Source organism: Ranitomeya variabilis, chromosome 4, assembly GCF_051348905.1.
Source record: "Ranitomeya variabilis isolate aRanVar5 chromosome 4, aRanVar5.hap1, whole genome shotgun sequence".
Taxonomy (NCBI): domain Eukaryota; kingdom Metazoa; phylum Chordata; class Amphibia; order Anura; family Dendrobatidae; genus Ranitomeya; species Ranitomeya variabilis.
The window spans coordinates 605,662,459-605,682,104 of NC_135235.1; positions in this window are offsets into that span (position 1 = coordinate 605,662,459).

Here is a 19,646-nt window from a genome sequence, read left to right on the forward strand (position 1 = left end):
AATGCCATGCAAACGAACCACATGCTGAAAAAACAACGGAACCAAATCGGAAGAGGAAGGCAACTTAGGCAAAGGTACCAAATGAACCATCTTAGAAAACCGGTCACAAACCACCCAGATAACCGACATCCTCTGGGAAACCGGAAGATCTGAAATAAAATCCATAGAAATATGCGTCCAAGGCCTCTCAGGGTTCGGCAAAGGCAAAAGCAACCCACTAGCGCGGGAGCAGCAAGGCTTGGCCCGTGCACAAGTCCCACAGGACTGCACAAAAGAACGCACATCCCGTGACAAAGAAGGCCACCAAAAGGACCTACCAACCAAATCTCTGGTACCAAAAATCCCAGGATGGCCAGCCAACACAGAACAATGAACCTCAGAAATCTCTTTAGTACTCCATCTGTCAGGAACAAACAGTTTCCCCACTGGACAGCGGTGAGGTTTATCAGCCTGAAATTCCTGAAGAACCCGTCGTAAATCAGGGGAGATGGCAGAAAGAATCACCCCTTCCTTCAGAATGCCGACCGGCTCAAGGACCCCAGGAGAATCAGGCAAAAAGCTCCTAGAGAGGGCATCAGCCTTAACATTCTTAGAACCCGGAAGATACAAGACCACAAAATCAAAACGGGAGAAAAACAGGGACCATCAGGCCTGCCTAGGATTCAGCCGTTTGGCAGACTCGAGATAAATCAGATTCTTATGATCGGTCAAGACCACAATACGGTGCTTGGCCCCCTCAAGCCAATGTCGCCACTCCTCAAATGCCCACTTCATAGCCAACAACTCACGATTGCCGACATCATAATTGCGTTCCGCAGGTGAGAACTTTCGAGAAAAGAAGGCACACGGTTTCATCAAGGAACCATCAGAATTCCTCTGAGACAAAACGGCCCCTGCCCCACTCTCAGAAGCGTCAACCTCAACCTGAAAAGGAAGAGAAACATCCGGCTGACGCAACACCGGGGCCAAAGTAAATCGGCGTTTAATCTCCTGAAAGGCAGAAACAGCCGCAGAGGACCAATTCGTCACATCAGCGCCTTTCTTCGTCAAATCGGTCAGGGGTTTAACCACACTGGAGAAGTTGGCAATGAAACGGCGATAAAAATAGGCAAAGCCCAAAAATTTCTGAAGGCTCTTCATGGATGTGGGCTGGATCCAATCGTGAATGGCCTGAACCTTAACCGGATCCATTTCTATAGATGATGGAGAGAAAATGAAGCCCAAAAAAGAAACCTTCTGTACTCCAAAGAGGCACTTAGACCCCTTCACAAACAAAGCATTATCACGAAGTATCTGAAATACCATCCTGACTTGTTTCACATGAGACTCCCAATCATCGGAAAAAATCTAAATATCATCCAAATATACAATCATGAATTTTTCAAGATAACTCCGAAAGATATCATGCATGAAGGATTGAAACACAGATGGAGCATTAGAAAGCCCGAATGGCATCACAAGGTATTCGAAATGGCCCTCGGGCATATTAAACGCAGTTTTCCATTCGTCACCCTGCTTAATACGAACAAAATTATATGCCCCTCGAAGGTCAATCTTAGTAAACCAACTAGCCCCCTTAATCCTAGGAAACAAATCAGAGAGCAGAGGCAAAGGGTATTGGAATTTGACCGTGATCTTATTCAAGAGGCGGTAATCAATACAGGGTCTCAAGGAGCCATCCTTCTTGGCAACGAAAAAAAAACCTGCTCCCAATGGTGAAGAAGATGGCCGAATATGCCCATTCTCCAAGGACTCCTTAACATAACTCCACATGGCGGCATGTTCTGGCACATACATGGTTAAAAAGTCGGCCCTTAGGGAACTTACAGCCTGGAATCAAGTCAATAGCACAACCACAGTCCCTCTGCGGTGGAAGGGAACTGGACTTGGGCTCATCGAATACATCCTGGAAATCTGACAAAAACTCAGGAATTTCAGAAGAGGGGGAAGAGGAAATTGACGTCAAAGGAACTTCACCATGAACCCCCTGACAACCCCAACTAGTAACAGACATAGATTTCCAATCTAATACCGGATTATGCACCTGTAACCATGGGAAACCCAGCACAATAGCATCATGCAAATTATGTAACACCAGAAAACGACAATCTTCCTGATGGGTTGGCGCCATGCACATGGTCAGCTGTGTCCAAAACTGAGGTTTATTTTTAGCCAACGGTGTAGCATCAATGCCCCTCAAAGGAATAGGATTCTGCAAAGGCTGCAAGGGAAAACCACAAGGTCTGGCAAATTCTAAGTCCATTAAGTTCAAAGCGGCGCCTGAATCCACAAATGCCATGACAGAAAATGACGATAATGAGCAGATCAGGGTTACAGATAACAGAAATTTAGGTTGTACAGTACTGATGGTAACGGAACTAGCGATTCTCTTCGTACGCTTAGGGCAATCAGAAATAACCGTGGAATGGGAGCTCCTTTCTTGCGTTTATCTGTCCTAGGGTGCCAACCTCCATATGCTAGGTAGGTGTAAGATACTAGGAGCATGTTTAGGGCTAGCACCGAGATAGGCACATGATACTATCCCTCCAACTGATTATTTTGGTGCACTAGTCCTTTTTTTTGTTTTGTTTTGTCTTTGATTTTTCCGTCTCCTTTTTCTGCCCTGGGCCCTCGCCGTCTCTCGGATGTCCTTAATTTATGGTCTAATATGGGCTTTGGCCTTTAGGATGTATGATTATGCAGGATTATTTTTTGCCATTTTTGCCATTTTTTCTATCTGTATGATTGGATTGCTGAGGTCATCCGCCTCTTGATTCATAGTTCTCCCTCTCTTTGTTTAACTCGCACTTGTCGTACTTCTAGATTCCCCCTCCTATTAGGAGGTTTAGGTAGAATCTGCATTAGGTAGAAATGCCCTTGTAGTATGGAGCACGGAGAGGCACGCATTTGTGCTATTTTCCGATGACGCAAGGGTTAACACATTTCTTATATGAGGGCGCAGCCTCAGGTTGCTTGTTTATTTTTACCTGGTCTATGGCAGCGCTGTATTTGGACTCCAGGAGTCACCTAGCAACGGAGACGCTCAGACCAGTGTTATAAAGTTTGGTCTTGTGGCGCGTTGCTATGGAAGCAAATAGCGCGTCACTGGAAGTGATTTATGCGGTCCAGCGTTGTGTTACATGCCGGGCGCCTAGGAAATGATGTGAGCCCGGGAGCGTAGGTATGAGCTCAGCGGGCTATTTAATAGCAGCGATCATCACGTGGAAGTGATCTTTGTACCCCGCATCCAAACTCCCCTAGAAAGTCGGGGAGGTTACATGGATTTTTTCCCCTGATGAGTTGATATACGAAACGTGTAGGGAAATGCATGGTCTATTTGGGGTTGAGCTTTTTTATTGGCAACGTGGGTCAGTGTGTGGCTGAGATTTGCCCCCCCTCGGATACAGTGCCAATACCAGCTGATCTCATCCATATTGAAGGAAGAAAGAGGTGAGATCGTTCTGATTTAAATACCGGTCGTGGTTCTTGCAATTTGGAGATATTGCTTATATAGAATACAGGACTGAATATTGTATACCTATGGATCTCATGTGGTGAGAGATCTGGTTCCCCGGAGACTGATATTATTATTCTTCAAATCTCGGGGGATTGTTTTTTGTTTAGGCATTCCTATGGATGTGTTTTTTCTTGTGAGTCCGTTTTTTGGTTACTAGTTGGTACCATTTTTAATAATATTTATTAAAAGTTAATTTTTATTGTTTTATACTAATCACACCCTGCTTTGCTAATACATTCTTTGATTGATGGTTACCGATATATCCTTTTAGTGTTTGGGGCATGGCTGGTTTTCTAACAAGGGGGATTAATACTGAATGTTGGGTAGCGGAGGCAAAGGAAGTTTTCTCAGACCGCAATTTTGTGCAGCCAAAATATACACCATCATACAATAATGCATTTAAAGAGCTAACTAAGGTTTACAAAAACCAGATCTGCAGTTGGTGGGAGGTTCAAAGCTTGGAAAATTATATTAAGGCGGGCATAGTTCCCCGCCATTTGATAAGTAATTTACAACCAGGATTTAGATACAGGAATGCTGGTCTAAATGAACAATGGGAAAAAGAGGCAACTCTTAGTTCCCTGAGATTTATGAATATCCTCCTAGAAGAGGAGAAAAAAACATTGGCAGCTTTGAATGTGAGTCTTGGTGAACAGATAGAGATCACAAAAATTTTTTCTGTAGAACCGGACTTCTCTTCTAAAGAAACAGTCCTACAGAATTCTGTGGAACGATACTAATTCCATCTTAAAGAAAGGAAACACCGGAACTTTGTAAGAGATTTACAAGAGTTCAAAGAGAATAAGGCGTACCAACTACCACAGAATAGACCACCTAATAGGGCTTTTGAAACTGACATCTCATCCACAGATACGGATATATCCAACTCTGACACACGTCCAAAAAATACTAGAGGTAAACAAAAAGGGAGGGGTAACTCACGAGGGCGTACAAATGATAGGTCAGGAGGGGCTCGTTTTTTAGATCGAGAGTATTTTTTAAGGACCAGGTCCAATCCCAACGGCAATTGACACAATCCTTGGTCCAACGGGAATTGATACAACCCTCAGTCCAACAGGAATTCATAGTACCCTCGGTCTTACGAGAATTGATACAACCGTTGGCCCCCCAAGTGATAAACCTCTCTTCTAGAAATCTGAATGATTTAGAAATTGAGGTGTTGAACAAGGGTCTTAACTTTGTACCTACCTCTAATTTTCAAAGTTTTGAAGGTATTTAAGACTTACACCTCTTCACAAGAAAGCTTAAATGGAAAAAGTTTTTTATTAGAGAGGATAAACGGACGTGCAGAGATATGGATATACCAGATTCCCTATTAGCAGATGTGAGATTTTTGTACAACCTAGCGGACTCCACTCCGGAATCTACAGGTGTGGGTCCGTTTACCAAGCTCAAAAACAAAAGTAAAAAAATGCCTCCAACGCAGAGTGACAGGTCTGCAATTGACATTTTTGAAGAGCTGGTAACCAGAGATTTGGAGAGATTAGAAAATGAACCAATGGCTGGAAAGTATAATCTCTCTAAAATAGAGATGGAGACTTTAAGGGGCCTAGAGAAGGACCCAAGATCATAATTAAACCCTCAGACAAGGGGCAAACACGGTTATCATGAATCATGAGGACTATGTGGTTATGTGTGAAAAGATTCTTAAAGATCCTAAAAATTATGAAAAGATCTCCTTAAATTCTACTTCCCTGTTTAAAAAACAACTCAAGATGATTTTGGATAAGGGCCTATCTGATTGTTTGATTGATAAACACGAATATGATTTCCTTTTGCCTCAGTACCCAGTGATGGCAACTTTTTATTGCCTGCCGAAGGTCCACAAGGGACTGGTCCCCCTCAAGGGGAGACCTATAGTCTCTGGGATCAATAGTTTATGTCACCATGTTGGGATTTACCTTGATGAAGTTTTAAAGAACTACGTAACATCGCTAAATTCGTACACGAGAGATTCAATGGATCTATTAAGAAAAATAGATGGTCTAATTTTAGAACCAGGGGCCCTGCTCTGTAGCATCGATGTGGAGGCACTGTACTCCTCCATAAACCACAATGATGGCCTGCGGGCTGTGGAGTACTTCATTAGAAGCAGGGGCCAACAATATCTGGGACATAATAGGTTCATTATGGATTTACTTGAGTTCTGTTTGACTAAAAATTTCTTTTTGTTTAATGGTTCTGTCTTCCACCAGCTCAGGGGCACTGCAATGGGTAACTCTTGTGCACCTACGTATGCAAATTTGCTCCTGGGCTGGTGGGAGGAGACCATTGTTTTTGGGGATCCCTTTATGGAAGAGCAAACCAATATAGTTTTTTGGTCCCGCTATATTGATGATGTGCTGCTAATTTGGAATGGGGATGTGACAGGCTTGACGAATTTCTTGTCGAAGTTAAACAATAATGATTTGGGTCTATTCTTCACCTTTGAGTATCACAGGGAACAGTTACCGTTTTTGGACTTATGTGTCCAGAAAGGGCCAGATGGACAACTGAGCACCAGAACTTATAGGAAACCGACCTCAACGAATGCCCTTCTCAGATGGGATAGTCAACATCCGACACCTCTGAAGAGGGGCATTCCTAAAGGCCAATATCTGAGAGCACGGCGCAATTGTTCCTCGGAGGAGGAATATAAAATACAAGCTGATGATCTGCGGATGCGTTTTTTGGCCAGGGGATACCCGGAGGGGATCCTTAGAAAGGCTTACAATGAGGCCAATAAAGTTGACAGGAGTAGCCTTTTGGTACCAGCTCATAAAAGGGAAGATACCTCTGTGTTCAGATATGTCACTACATATAATAATGGGGCTCAGAAAATACGGACTGTCTTGCAGAGACACTGGCCGGTCTTGGCCATGGACGAGGACATTGGAGAGATGGTGGGGGTTTTTCCCAGCATTACTTTTAAAAAAGGCAAATCTGTTGGCGACAGATTAATACGCAGCCACTACACACCACCGGTGAAGGATACGTGGATTCCAAGCTTACCGAAGGGGTGCCACAGATGCAGTGGCTGTGTGGCATGCCCCGTAATCGCAACAGGATCCAAATTCTCCAGTGGAGTAACTGGGAGAGAGTATCAAATTTACCACTTCATAAACTGCAGATCCAAGGGGGTAATATATAGAGCAGTATGCCCATGCGGTTTAGAATATTTAGGGAAAACAATCCGCGAATTCAGAAGACGTGTCAGAGAACATCTGAGGGATATAGCTCTAAAAAGAGATACACCCCTAGCCAGACACATAAATAACGAACATAATGGCGATATACTGAATCTGAGATTCATGGGGATTGACAGGATTGGTGCACCTAGGAGGGGAAGGAATTGGGACCAAATGCTACTACAGTGCGAAACAAAGTGGATTTTTCGCCTAAAGACGCAAACACAGAGAGGCCTTAATGAAGTATTGACATATAATTGTTTCTTGGAAGGCTAAATATAACTATATGAAATGAATTATTTTCTTCCTTCTATCTGCTTCTCTCACTAGGGCTTGTGAGGGCCATTAATAATGCGAGCCGCCGTGGAATGGGGGCGCCTTTCTTGCGTTTATCTGTCCTAGGGTGCCAACCTCCATATGCTAGGTAGGTGTAAGATACTAGGAGCATGTTTAGGGCTAGCTCCGAGATAGGCACATGATACTATCCCTCCAACTGATTATTTTGGTGCACTAGTCCTTTTTTTTGTTTTGTTTTGTCTTTGATTTTTCCGTCTCCTTTTTCTGCCCTGGGCCCTCGCCGTCTCTCGCAAATGTCCTCGGTTTATGGTCTAATATGGGTACAATGTCCTTGCCGTCTCTCGGATGTCCTTAATTTATGGTCTAATATGGGTACAGTGTCTTTGGCCTTTAGGATGTATGATTATGCAGGATTATTTTTTGCCATTTTTGCCATTTTTTCTATCTGTATGATTGGATTGCTGAGGTCATCCGCCTCTTGATTCATAGTTCTCCCTCTCTTTGTTTAACTCACACTTGTCGTACTTCTAGATTCCCCCTCCTATTAGGAGGTTTAGGTAGAATCTGCATTAGGTAGAAATGCCCTTGTAGTATGGAGCACGGAGAGGCACGCATTTGTGCTATTTTCCGATGACGCAAGGGTTAACACATTTCTTATATGAGGGCACAGCCTCAGGTTGCTTGTTTATTTTTACCTGGTCTATGGCAGCGCTGTATTTGGACTCCAGGAGTCACCTAGCAATGGAGATGCTCAGACCAGTGTTATAAAGTTTGGTCTTGTGGCGCGTTGCTATGGAAGCAAATAGCACGTCACCGGAAGTGACTTATGCGGTCCAGCGTTGTGTTACATGCCGGGCGCCAAGGAAATGACGTGAGCCCGGGAGCGTAGGTATGAGCTCAGCGGGCTATTTAATAGCAGCGATCATCACGTGGAAGTGATTTTTGTACCCCGAATCCAAACTCCCCTAGAAAGTTGGGGAGGTTACATGGATTTTTTCCCCTGATGAGTTGATATACGAAACGCGTAGGGAAATGCATGGTCTATTTTGGGGTTGAGCTTTTTTATTGGCAACGTGGGTCAGTGTGTGGCTGAGATTTGCCCCCCCCTCAGATACAGTGCCAATACCAGGTGATCTCATCCATATTGAAGGAAGAAAGAAAGAGGTGAGATCGTTCTGATTTAAATACCGGTCGTGGTTCTTGCAATTTGGAGATATTGCTTATATAGAATACAGGACTGAATATTGTATACCTATGGATCTCATGTGGTGAGAGATCTGGTTCCCCGGAGACTGATATTATTATTCTTCAAATCTCGGGGGATTGTTTTTTGTTTAGGCATTCCTATGGATGTGTTTTTTCTTGTGAGTCCGTTTTTTGGTTATTAGTTGGTACAATTTTTAATAATATTTATTAAAAGTTAATTTTTATTGTTTTATACTAATCACACCCTGCTTTGCTAATACATTCTTTGATTGGTGGTCACCGATATATCCAATCAGAAATAACATGAGCAGAATCGCCGCAGTAAAAGCACAACCCATTCTGACGTCTGAATCCTTGTCGTTCAGCTGTAGACAAAATCCTATCACACTGCATAGGCTCAGGACTCCGCTCGGAAGCCAACGCCACAGTGTGCACAACTCTGCGCTCACGCAAGCGCCGATCAATCTGAATGGCCAAAGACATAGAATCACTCAGACCAGCAGGCGTGAGGAACCCCACCATGCTTTTTTGGAAGTGCATTTGAACAGCAAGGAGGCTTGTTGTTGAAGGGAAATAGAGGAAAAAAAAAAACAATCTTTAAATCTTCAGCATAGCGAGTGTGAGCGAGCTGAGTGTGACTTGAGCGTAAGTGTGAACGGCGGTAAGTGTGACTTGTGACTCAGTGACTTTGGAATCAGGGAGTTTCCAAAGGAGGAATTGCTGTTCCAAGTGTTAATTAATACTTTGTATTTTTTTATTTTTTTATTTAACATTTCTGTCTGGTGCAATCCCCATTAGGAAATGTGCTCCACAATTGTTAATGCCATCCAGTGCACATCTTGCCACATGTATGCAGTCCTTGATCAGCCGGTCGAGGGTGCATACTGCTGTGCGAGATGTGAGCACGTTGTGCATTTGGAAACCCAGATACTGGATCTAAATGTGCAGCTGGCAACACTGAGATCCATAGACAATATGGAGAGGAGTCTTCTGCTCACAGAGCAGACGCTCAATGGGATAGATGAGGAGGGGGATGGTAGGATGGAGCTGCAGGACAGTGAGGCAGTTAGCTGGGTGACAGTTAGGAAGCGGGGTAGAGGGAAGAGTGCCAGGGAGGCTAGTCCTGATCTGGCACACCCCAATAAGTTTGCTAAGTTGGCAGATGAGGGGGGTGCCAGTACAGGGGTAGCATTGCTGCAGCCAGGCATGTCCTCTGAAAGCCGGAGGAGTGACTGCTCCAGTAGGGAGGGAAATAGGAGAGCAGGGCAGGCCAGACAGGTGCTGGTAGTGGGGGACTCAATTATTAGGGGAACAGATAGGGCAATCTGTCACAAAGACAGGGATCGTCGAACGGTGTGCTGCCTACCTGGCGCTCGAGTCCGACACATCACTGATCGGGTGGACAGATTACTGGGAGGGGCTGGTGAGGACCCAGCGGTCATGGTGCACATTGGCACAAATGACAAAGTTAGAGGTAGGTGGAAGGTCCTTAAAGATGATTTCAGGGAATTAGGCTGCAAGCTGAAAGCAAGGACCTCCAACGTGGTATTTTCTGAAATACTGCCTGTACCACGTGCCACGCCAGAGAGGCAACGGGAGATTAGGGAGGTTAATAAGTGGCTCAAGAATTGGTGTAGGAAGGAGGGGTTTGGGTTCCTGCAGAACTGGGCCGACTTCTCAGTTGGCTACAGGCTCTACGCTAGAGATGGGCTGCACCTCAATGGGGAAGGTGCAGCTGTGCTGGGGGAGAAAATGGTTAGAAGGTTGGAGGAGTGTTTAAACTAGGGATTGGGGGGGAGGGTATTCATTTTATAGGAGGGGAAGATAGTGCAGATAGAGACCTGGGCACAAATATGGAAGCTGGGGGTGGCGGAGGCATGGAGGGTGGGGTTAGAACAGTTAGTAATTTAAGAAAGAATAGAGGTACAGAGAGGAACATCAAGTTCATGTATACTAATGCCAGAAGCCTCGCCAACAAAATGGACGAATTAGAACTAATGTTGTTGGAACATAATTATGACATGGTGGGGATATCTGAAACATGGCTGGATGAGAGCCATGACTGGGCTGTTAACTTGCAGGGCTATAGTCTGTTCAGAAATGACCGTACAGATAAGCGAGGGGGTGGGGTGTGTCTGTATGTAAAATCGACCTTAAAACCCATCCTGCGTGATAATATAGGTGAATCTAATGAAAATGTAGAGTCCCTGTGGGTGGAGATAAGGGGAGGGGGAAAAAATAATAAATTACTGATAGGGGTTTGTTATAAATCTCCAAAAATAATGGAAGCAATGGAGAATATCCTCATAAAGCAAATAGATGAAGCTGCGACTCAAGGAGAAGTCATTATTATGGGGGACTTCAACTACCCTGAAATAGATTGGGGAACAGAAACCTGCAGTTCCAGTAAAGGTAATCGGTTTTTGACAACTATGAGAGACAATTACCTTTCACAACTGGTTCAGGACCCAACAAGAAGGGGGGCACTGCTAGACCTAATATTAACCAACAGGCCAGACCGCATATCAAATATAAGGGTTGGGGGTTACTTGGGGAATAGTGATCACAAAATAATAAGTTTTCAGGTCTCCTTTAATAAGATGTGTAGTAGAGGGGTGACAAGGACACTAAACTTCAGGAGGGCAAATTTCCAACGGATGAGAGAGGATCTTGGTGCAATTAACTGGGACGATATCCTGAGGCATAAAAATACACAAAGAAAATGGGAGACATTTATTAGCATCCTGGATAGGACCTGTGCACAGTATATACCGTATGGGAATAAACATACTAGAAATAGGAGGAAACCAATATGGCTAAATAAAGCTGTAAGGGGCGCAATAAGTGACAAAAAGAAAGCATTTAGAGAATTAAAGGAAGTAGGTAGTGAGGAGGCATTAAATAAATACAAAAAAATTAAATAAATTATGTAAAAAGCAAATCAAGGCAGCAAAGATTGAGACAGAGAGACTCATTGCTAGAGAGAGCAAAAATAACCCCAAAATATTCTTTAACTACATAAATAGTAAGAAACTAAAAAATGATAGTGTTGGCCCCCTTAAAAATAGTCTGGGTGAAATGATGGATGAGGATGAGGAAAAAGCCAATATGCTAAATGACTTTTTTTCATCAGTATTTACAAAAGAAAATCCCATGGCAGCCAATATGACTAGTGATAATAATCCCCAATTTAATGTTACCTGCTTAACCCAGCAGGAAGTACGGCGGCGTCTAAAAATCACAAAAATTGACAAATCTCCGGGCCCGGATGGGATACACCCCCGAGTACTGCAGGAACTAAGTACAGTCATTGATAGACCATTATTTTTAATCTTTAAAGAGTCCATAATAACAGGGTCTGTACCACAGGACTGGCGTATAGCAAATGTGGTGCCAATATTCAAAAAGGGGACAAAAACTGAACTCGGAAATTATAGGCCAGTAAGTTTAACCTCTACTGTGGGTAAAATCCTGGAGGGCATTCTAAGGGATGCTATACTGGAGTATCTGAAGAGGAATAACCTCATGACCCAGTATCAGCACGGGTTTACTAGGGACCGATCATGTCAGACTAATTTGATCAGCTTCTATGAAGAGGTAAGTTCCGGTCTGGACCAAGGGAACCCAGTAGATGTAGTGTATATGGACTTTTCAAAAGCTTTTGATACAGTGCCACACAAAAGGTTGATACATAAAATGAGAATAATGGGGATAGGGGAAAATATGTGCAAGTGGGTTGAGAGTTGGCTCAGGGATAGGAAACAAAGGGTGGTTATTAATGGAGCACTATGTGCTTAATTCTAAAACTCTGGGCAAAACCATCAATGAAAAAGACCTGGGTGTATGGGTGGATGACAAACTCATATTCAGTGGCCAGTGTCAGGCAGCTGCTACAAAGGCAAATAAAATAATGGGATGCATTAAAAGAGGCATAGATGCTCATGAGGAGAACATACACTCACTGGCCACTTTATTAGGTACACCTGTCCAACTTCTTGTTAACACTTAATTTCTAATCAGCCAATCACATGGCGGCAACTCAGTGCATTTAGGCATGTAGACATGGTCAAGACAATCTCCTGCAGTTCAAACCGAGCATCAGTATGGGGAAGAAAGGTGATTTGAGTGCCTTTGAACGTGGCATGGTTGTTGGTGCCAGAAGGGCTGGTCTGAGTATTTCAGAAACTGCTGATCTACTGGGATTTTCACGCACAACCATCTCTAGGGTTTACAGAGAATGGTCCGAAAAAGAAAAAAAATCCAGTGAGCGGCAGTTCTGTGGGCGGAAATGCCTTTTTGATGCCAGAGGTCAGAGGAGAATGGGCAGACTGGTTCGAGCTGATAGAAAGGCAACAGTGGCTCAAATCGCCACCCGTTACAACCAAGGTAGGCCTAAGAGCATCTCTGAACGCACAGTGCGTCGAACTTTGAGGCAGATGGGCTACAGCAGCAGAAGACCACACCGGGTACCACTCCTTTCAGCTAAGAACAGGAAACTGAGGCTACAATTTGTACAAGCTCATCGAAATTGGACAGTAGAAGATTGGAAAAACGTTGCTTGGTCTGATGAGTCTCGATTTCTGCTGCGACATTCGGATGGTAGGGTCAGAATTTGGCGTAAACAACATGAAAGCATGGATCCATCCTGCCTTGTATGGAGCATCTTTGGGATGTGCAGCCGACAAATCTGCGGCAACTGTGTGATGCCATCATGTCAATATGGACCAAAATCTCTGAGGAATGCTTCCAGCACCTTGTTGAATCTATGCCACGAAGAATTGAGGCAGTTCTGAAGGCAAAAGGGGGTCCAACCCGTTACTAGCATGGTGTACCTAATAAAGTGGCCGGTGAGTGTAATTTTACCTCTATACAAGTCACTAGTGCGACCACACTTAGAATACTGTGCACAGTTCTGGTCTCCGGTATATAAGAAAGACATAGCTGAACTGGAGCGGGTGCAGAGAAGAGCAACCAAGGTTATTAGAGGACTGGGGGGTCTGCAATACCAAGATAGGTTATTACACTTGGGGCTATTTAGTTTGGAAAAACGAAGACTAAGGGGTGATCTTATGTTAATGTATAAATATATGAGGGGACAGTACAAAGACCTTTCTGATGATCTTTTTAATCATAGACCGCTGACAGGGACAAGGGGGCATCCTCTACGTCTGGAGGAAAAAAGGTTTAAGCATAATAACAGACGCGGATTCTTTACTGTAAGAGCAGTGAGACTATGGAACTCTCTGCCGTATGATGTTGTAATGAGTGACTCATTGCTTCAATTTAAGAGGGGACTGGATACCTTTCTGGAAAAGTATAATATTACAGGGTATATATATTAGATTCCTTGATAAGGCGTTGATCCAGGGAACTAGTCTGATTGCTGTATGTGGGGTCGGGAAGGAATTTTTTTCCCCATGATGGAGCTTACTCTTACCACATGGGGTTTTTTTGCCTTCCCCTGGATCAACATGTTAGGGCATGCTAGGCTATGGGTTGAACTAGATGGACTTAAAGTCTTCCTTCAACCTTAATAACTATGTAACTATGTAACTATGTATAACATGTTTAACAAATTCAGAAAGACCCTTTCTGAAAATTGCTGCCAAGGCATCCTCATTCAATTTAGTCAGCACAGACCATTTTCTAAATTTCTGGCAATACGATTCTGCCGCTTCTTGACCCTGACACAGGGCCAACAAGGTCTTCTCAGCATGATCCACTGAATTAGGTTCATCATACAATAACCCTAGCGCCTGAAAAAAGGTGTCTACATTAAGCAAAGCCGGATTCCCAGATTCCAGGGAAAATGCCCAATCCTGGGGGTCACCACGCAGCAGAGAGATGACAATTTTAACCTGCTGGATGGGATCACCCGAGGAACGGGGTTTCAGAGCAAAAAACAGTTTACACTTATTTTTAAAGCTCAAAAATTTGGACCTATCTCCAAAAAACAAATCAGGAGTTGGAATTCTAGGCTCTAAAACCGGAGTCTGAACGATATAATCGGAAATACCCTGTACTCTAGCAGCAAGTTGATCCACATGAGAAGCCAATCCCTGAACATCCATGCCAGTGCCAAACTCCTGAGCCACCCAGAGGTAAAGAGGGAAGAAAAGACACAACAGACTACAGAAAAAAAATGGCTCAGCACTTTCCTACCCTTCTTCTGAGATGCATTTAACTCATTGTTGGCCAGTTGTACTGTTATGATCCAGTGACCCTGGAGCTGCATGTGACTTTCTCTGGAGTTAGTGGTACCTGTACTGACCGCAATCCTAATACTGACACCGCAACTAGAAGTAGCCGTGGGATGTACCTAACACTCCCTAGACACCTCGACACAGCCGGAGGACTAAATACCCCTAGAGATAGAAAAGGGAAAACTATCTTGCCTCAGAAAATCCCCAAAGGATATACAGCCCCCCACAAATATTGACTGTGAGAGGAGAGGGAAATAACATACGCAGACTGAAATCAGGATTTAGCAAAGGAGGCCGCTCTAGCTAAATAGAAAGGATAGAACAGAGTACTATGCGGTCAGTATTAAAACACTAGAAAATATCCACCACAGAAAATACAAAATCTCCACATCTAACTAAAGATATGGAGGGTATATCTGCATCTCCAGAGATACTAGCTTGGCTGAACAAATCCTTAAACAGACCAAGCTGGACAAGACAAAACATGGAAATGAACTGAACTATAAGGCCCACAGCATGTGGACTGCAAAAAACAAAGCCAGAACTTATCTTTGTTGAAATGAACAGCAAAGCAGGAGAGACCAGGCTGGGATGTGAATCCTCCAGGAACAATGGACAAGTGCACTGACTAAAGGGTCAAGCAAGACTAAATAGCCCAGTCAGACTTGCAATAAGTGGACACACCTGATGAATGCTGCGATCCAAAGACAGCAGCGCTACCACTTATAACCACCGGAGGGAGCCCAAGAGCAGAATTCACAAAAACACTCTCATCATTCTCATCCAATAACTCATCCATGTCCATTTTTTTCCCATTCATTTTTTTGAAGAAATATCTGGTACATTTTTCATTTTTTTCCAGATGTTCTATTTTTGTCCTGTACATTATTTCTTTTCCCTTTCTCTCAATCAGACGTTTTAGCTAATTTTTTGCTTCCACTAATAGGTCATTTACATCAATCCCAGACATACTGCATTTTCTTAGCCATTCAATCCGCATATTTAAATCTTTGAATTTATTTCTATACATGGCACCTTTTTTTATAGCCCCATTTTCTGAAGAATTTTTTAATTTCCTGCTTTACCCAATCCCACCATTCTAACACACATGCAAACCTATTTTTACAGTATCCCCATCTTTCATACTTCTTCTTAACCCACCCCTTAAGCCCCGAGGGTGGTTTGCACGTTAATGACCAGGCCAATTTTTACAATTCTGACCACTGTCCCTTTATGAGGTTATAACTCTGGAACGCTTCAACGGATCTTGGCGATTCTGACATTGTTTTCTCGTGACATATTGTACTTCATGTTAGTGGTAAAATTTCTTCGATATAACTTGCGTTTATTTGTGAAAAAAACGAATATTTGGCGAAAATTTTGAAAATATCGCAATTTTCCAACTTTGAATTTTTATGCCCTTAAATCACAGACATATGTCACACAAAATACTTAATAAATAACATTTCCCACATGTCTACTTTACATCAGCACAATTTTGGAACCAAAATTTTTTTTTGTGACGGAGTTATAAGGGTTAAAAGTTGACCAGCAATTTCTCATTTTTACAACACCATTTTTTTTTAGGGACCACATCTCATTTGAAGTCATTTTGACGGGTCTATATGATAGAAAATACCCAAGTGTGACACCATTCTAAAAACTGCACCCCTCAAGGTACTCAAAACCACTTTCAAGAAGTTTATTAACCCTTCAGGTGTTTCACAGGAATTTTTGGAATGTTTAAATAAAAATGAACATTTAACTTTTTTTCACACAAAATTTATTTCAGCTCCAATTTGTTTTATTTTACCAAGGGTAACAGGAGAAAATAGACCCCAAAAGTTGTTGTACAATTTGTCCTGAGTACGCTGATACCCCATATGTGGGGGTAAACCACAGTTTGGGCGCATGGCAGAGCTTGGAAGCAAAGGAGCGCCATTTGACTTTTCAATGCAAAATTGACTGGAATTGAGATGGGACGCCATGTTGCATTTGGAGAGCCCCTGATGTGCCTAAACATTGAAACCCCTAACAAGTGACACCATTTTGGAAAGTAGACCCCCTAAGGAACTTATCTAGATGTGTGGTGAGCACTTTGACCCAACAAGTGCTTTACAGAAGTTTATAATGCAGAGCCGTAAAAATAAAAAATCATATTTTTTCACAAAAATGATCTTTTCACCCCCATTTTTTTATTTCCCCAAGGGTAAGAGAAGAAATTAGACCACAAAAGTTGTTGTGCAATTTGTCCTGAGTACGACGATACCCCATATGTGGGTGTAAACCATTGTTTGGGCGCATAGCAGAGCTCAGAAGGGAAGAAGCGCTATTTTACTTTTCAATGCAAAATTGACTGGAATTAAGATGGGATGCCATGTTGCATTTGGAGAGCCCCTGATGTGCCTAAACATTAAACCCCCCCCACAAGTGACACCATTTTGGAAAGTAGACCCCCTAAGGAACTTATCTAGATGTGTTTTGAGAGCTTTGAACCCCCAAGTGTTTCACTACAGTTTATAACGCAGAGCCGTGAAAATAATTTTTTTTTTTTTTTCACAAAAATGAAATTTAGCCCCCAGTTTTGTATTTTCACAAGGGTATCAGGATAAATTGGACCCTAAAAGTTGTTGTCCAATTTGTCCTGAGTACGCTGATACCCCCTATGTGGGGGGGAACCACTGTTTGGGCGCATGACAGAGCTCGGAAGGGAAGGAGCGCCATTTGGAATGCAGACTTAAATGGATTGGTCTGCAGGCGTCACGTTGCATTTGCAGAGCCCCTGATGTACCCAAACAGTACAAACCCCCCACAAGTGACCCCATATTGGAAACTAGACCCCCCAAGGAACTTATCTAGATGTGTTGTGAGAACTTTGAACCCCCAAGTGTTTCACTACAGTTTATAACGCAGAGCCGTGAAAATAAAAATTATTTTTTTTTTCACAAAAATGATTTTTTAGCCCCCAGTTTTGTATTTTCACAAGGGTATCAGGATAAATTGGACCCTAAAAGTTGTTGTCCAATTTGTCCTGAGTACGCTGATACCCCCTATGTGGGGGGGAACCACTGTTTGGGCGCATGACAGAGCTCGGAAGGGAAGGAGCGCCATTTGGAATGCAGACTTAAATGGATTGGTCTGCAGGCGTCACGTTGCATTTGCAGAGCCCCTGATGTACCCAAATAGTACAAACCCCCCACAAGTGACCCCATATTGGAAACTAGACCTCCCAAGGAACTTATCTAGATGTGTTGTGAGAACTTTGAACCCCCAAGTGTTTCACTACAGTTTACAACGCAGAGCCGTGAAAATAAAACATATTTTTTTTCCCACAAAAATGATTTTTAGCCCCCCAAATTTTTATTTTCCCAAGGATAACAAGAGAACTTGGACCCCAGAAGTTGTTGTTCAATTTGTCCCTAGTACGCTGATACCCAATATGTTGGGGTAAACCCCTTTTTGGACGCACGGGAGAGCTCGGAAGGGAAGGAGCACTGTTTTACTTTTTCAACGCAGAATTGGCTGGAATTGAGATTGGACGCCATGTCGCATTTGGAGAGCCCCTGATGTGCCTGAACAGTGGAAACTCCCCAATTCTACCTGAAACCCTACCCCTAACCTCACCCCTAACCGTTTACTGAACATTTTCTGACAGTCATAAGTGCCACGTATATAAGTGCCACGTATATAAGTGCCACGTATGTAAGTGCCACGTTTGTAAGTGCCACGTATGTAAGTGCCACGTATATAAGTGCCACGTATATAAGTGCCACGTATATAAGTGCCACGTATATAAGTGCCACGTATATAAGTGCCACGTATATAAGTGCCACGTATATAAGTGCCACGTATATAAGTGCCACGTATTTAAGTGCCACGTATTTAAGTGCCACGATATTTCAGTGCCACGTATTTCAGTGCCACGTATTTCAGGCACTGAAAAATACGTGGCACTTAAATACGTGGCACTTAAATACGTGGCACTTAAATACGTGGCACTTAAATACGTGGCACTTAAATACGTGGCACTTAAATACGTGGCACTTAAATACGTGGCATTTATATACGTGGCCACTGAAATATCGTGGCACTTATATACGTATATACGTATATAAACGTATATTTCAGTGCCACGTATTTCAGTGCCACGTATTTCAGGTTAGGGGTAGGGTTAGGGTTTTTTGTTTTTTTCTTGTTTTCTTGTGTTTTTCTATAAAAACGCATGCGTTTTACAGCGTTTACATGCATTTTTTTCACACATGCGTTTTTTTTAAAAAACGCATGCAGATAAAAACGCAAGTGTGAAACCAGACTAAAAGACGCTTTTTATAGCAAAAAAGTTTTTGCGTCTCCACATTTTGAGACCTATAATTTTTCCACATTTTGGTCCACAGAGTCATGTGAGGTCTTGTTTTTTGCGGGACGAGTTGACGTTTTTATTGGTAACATTTTCGGACACGTGACCATTTTTTATCACTTTTTATTCCGATTTTTGTGAGGCAGAATAACCAAAAACCAGCTATTCATGAATTTCTTTTGGGAGAGGCGTTTATACCGTTCTGCGCTTGGTAAAATTGATAAAGCAGTTTTATTCGTCGGGTCAGTACGATTACAGCGATACCTCATTTATATTATTTTTTTATGTTTTGACGCTTTTATACGATAAAAACTATTTTATAGAAAAAATAATTATTTTGGCATCGCTTTATTCTCAGGACTATAACTTTTTTATTTTTTTGCTGATGATGCTGTATGGCGGCTCGTTTTTTGCGGGACAAGATGACGTTTTCAGCGGTAACATGGTTATTTATATCCGTCTTTTTGATCGCGTGTTATTCCACTTTTTGTTCGGCGGTATGGTAATAAAGCGTTGTTTTTTGCCTCGTTTTTTTTTTTTTTTTCTTACGGTGTTTACTGAAGGGGTTAACTAGTGGGCCAGTTTTATAGGTTGGGTCGTTACGGACGCGGCGATACTAAATATGTGTACTTTTATTGTTTTTGTTTGTTTTTTTTAGATAAAGAAATGTATTTATGGGAATAATATTTTTTTTTTTTATTATTATTTATTTAGGAATTTTTTTTTTTTTTTTTTTACACATGTGGAAATTTTTTTTTTTACTTTTTTACTTTGTCCCAGGGGGGGACATTACAGATCGCTGATCTCACAGTGTGCACAGCACTCTGTGAGATCTCCGATCTCACTTACAGCCGTGCAGGCTGCAGCTTTCATCTGCA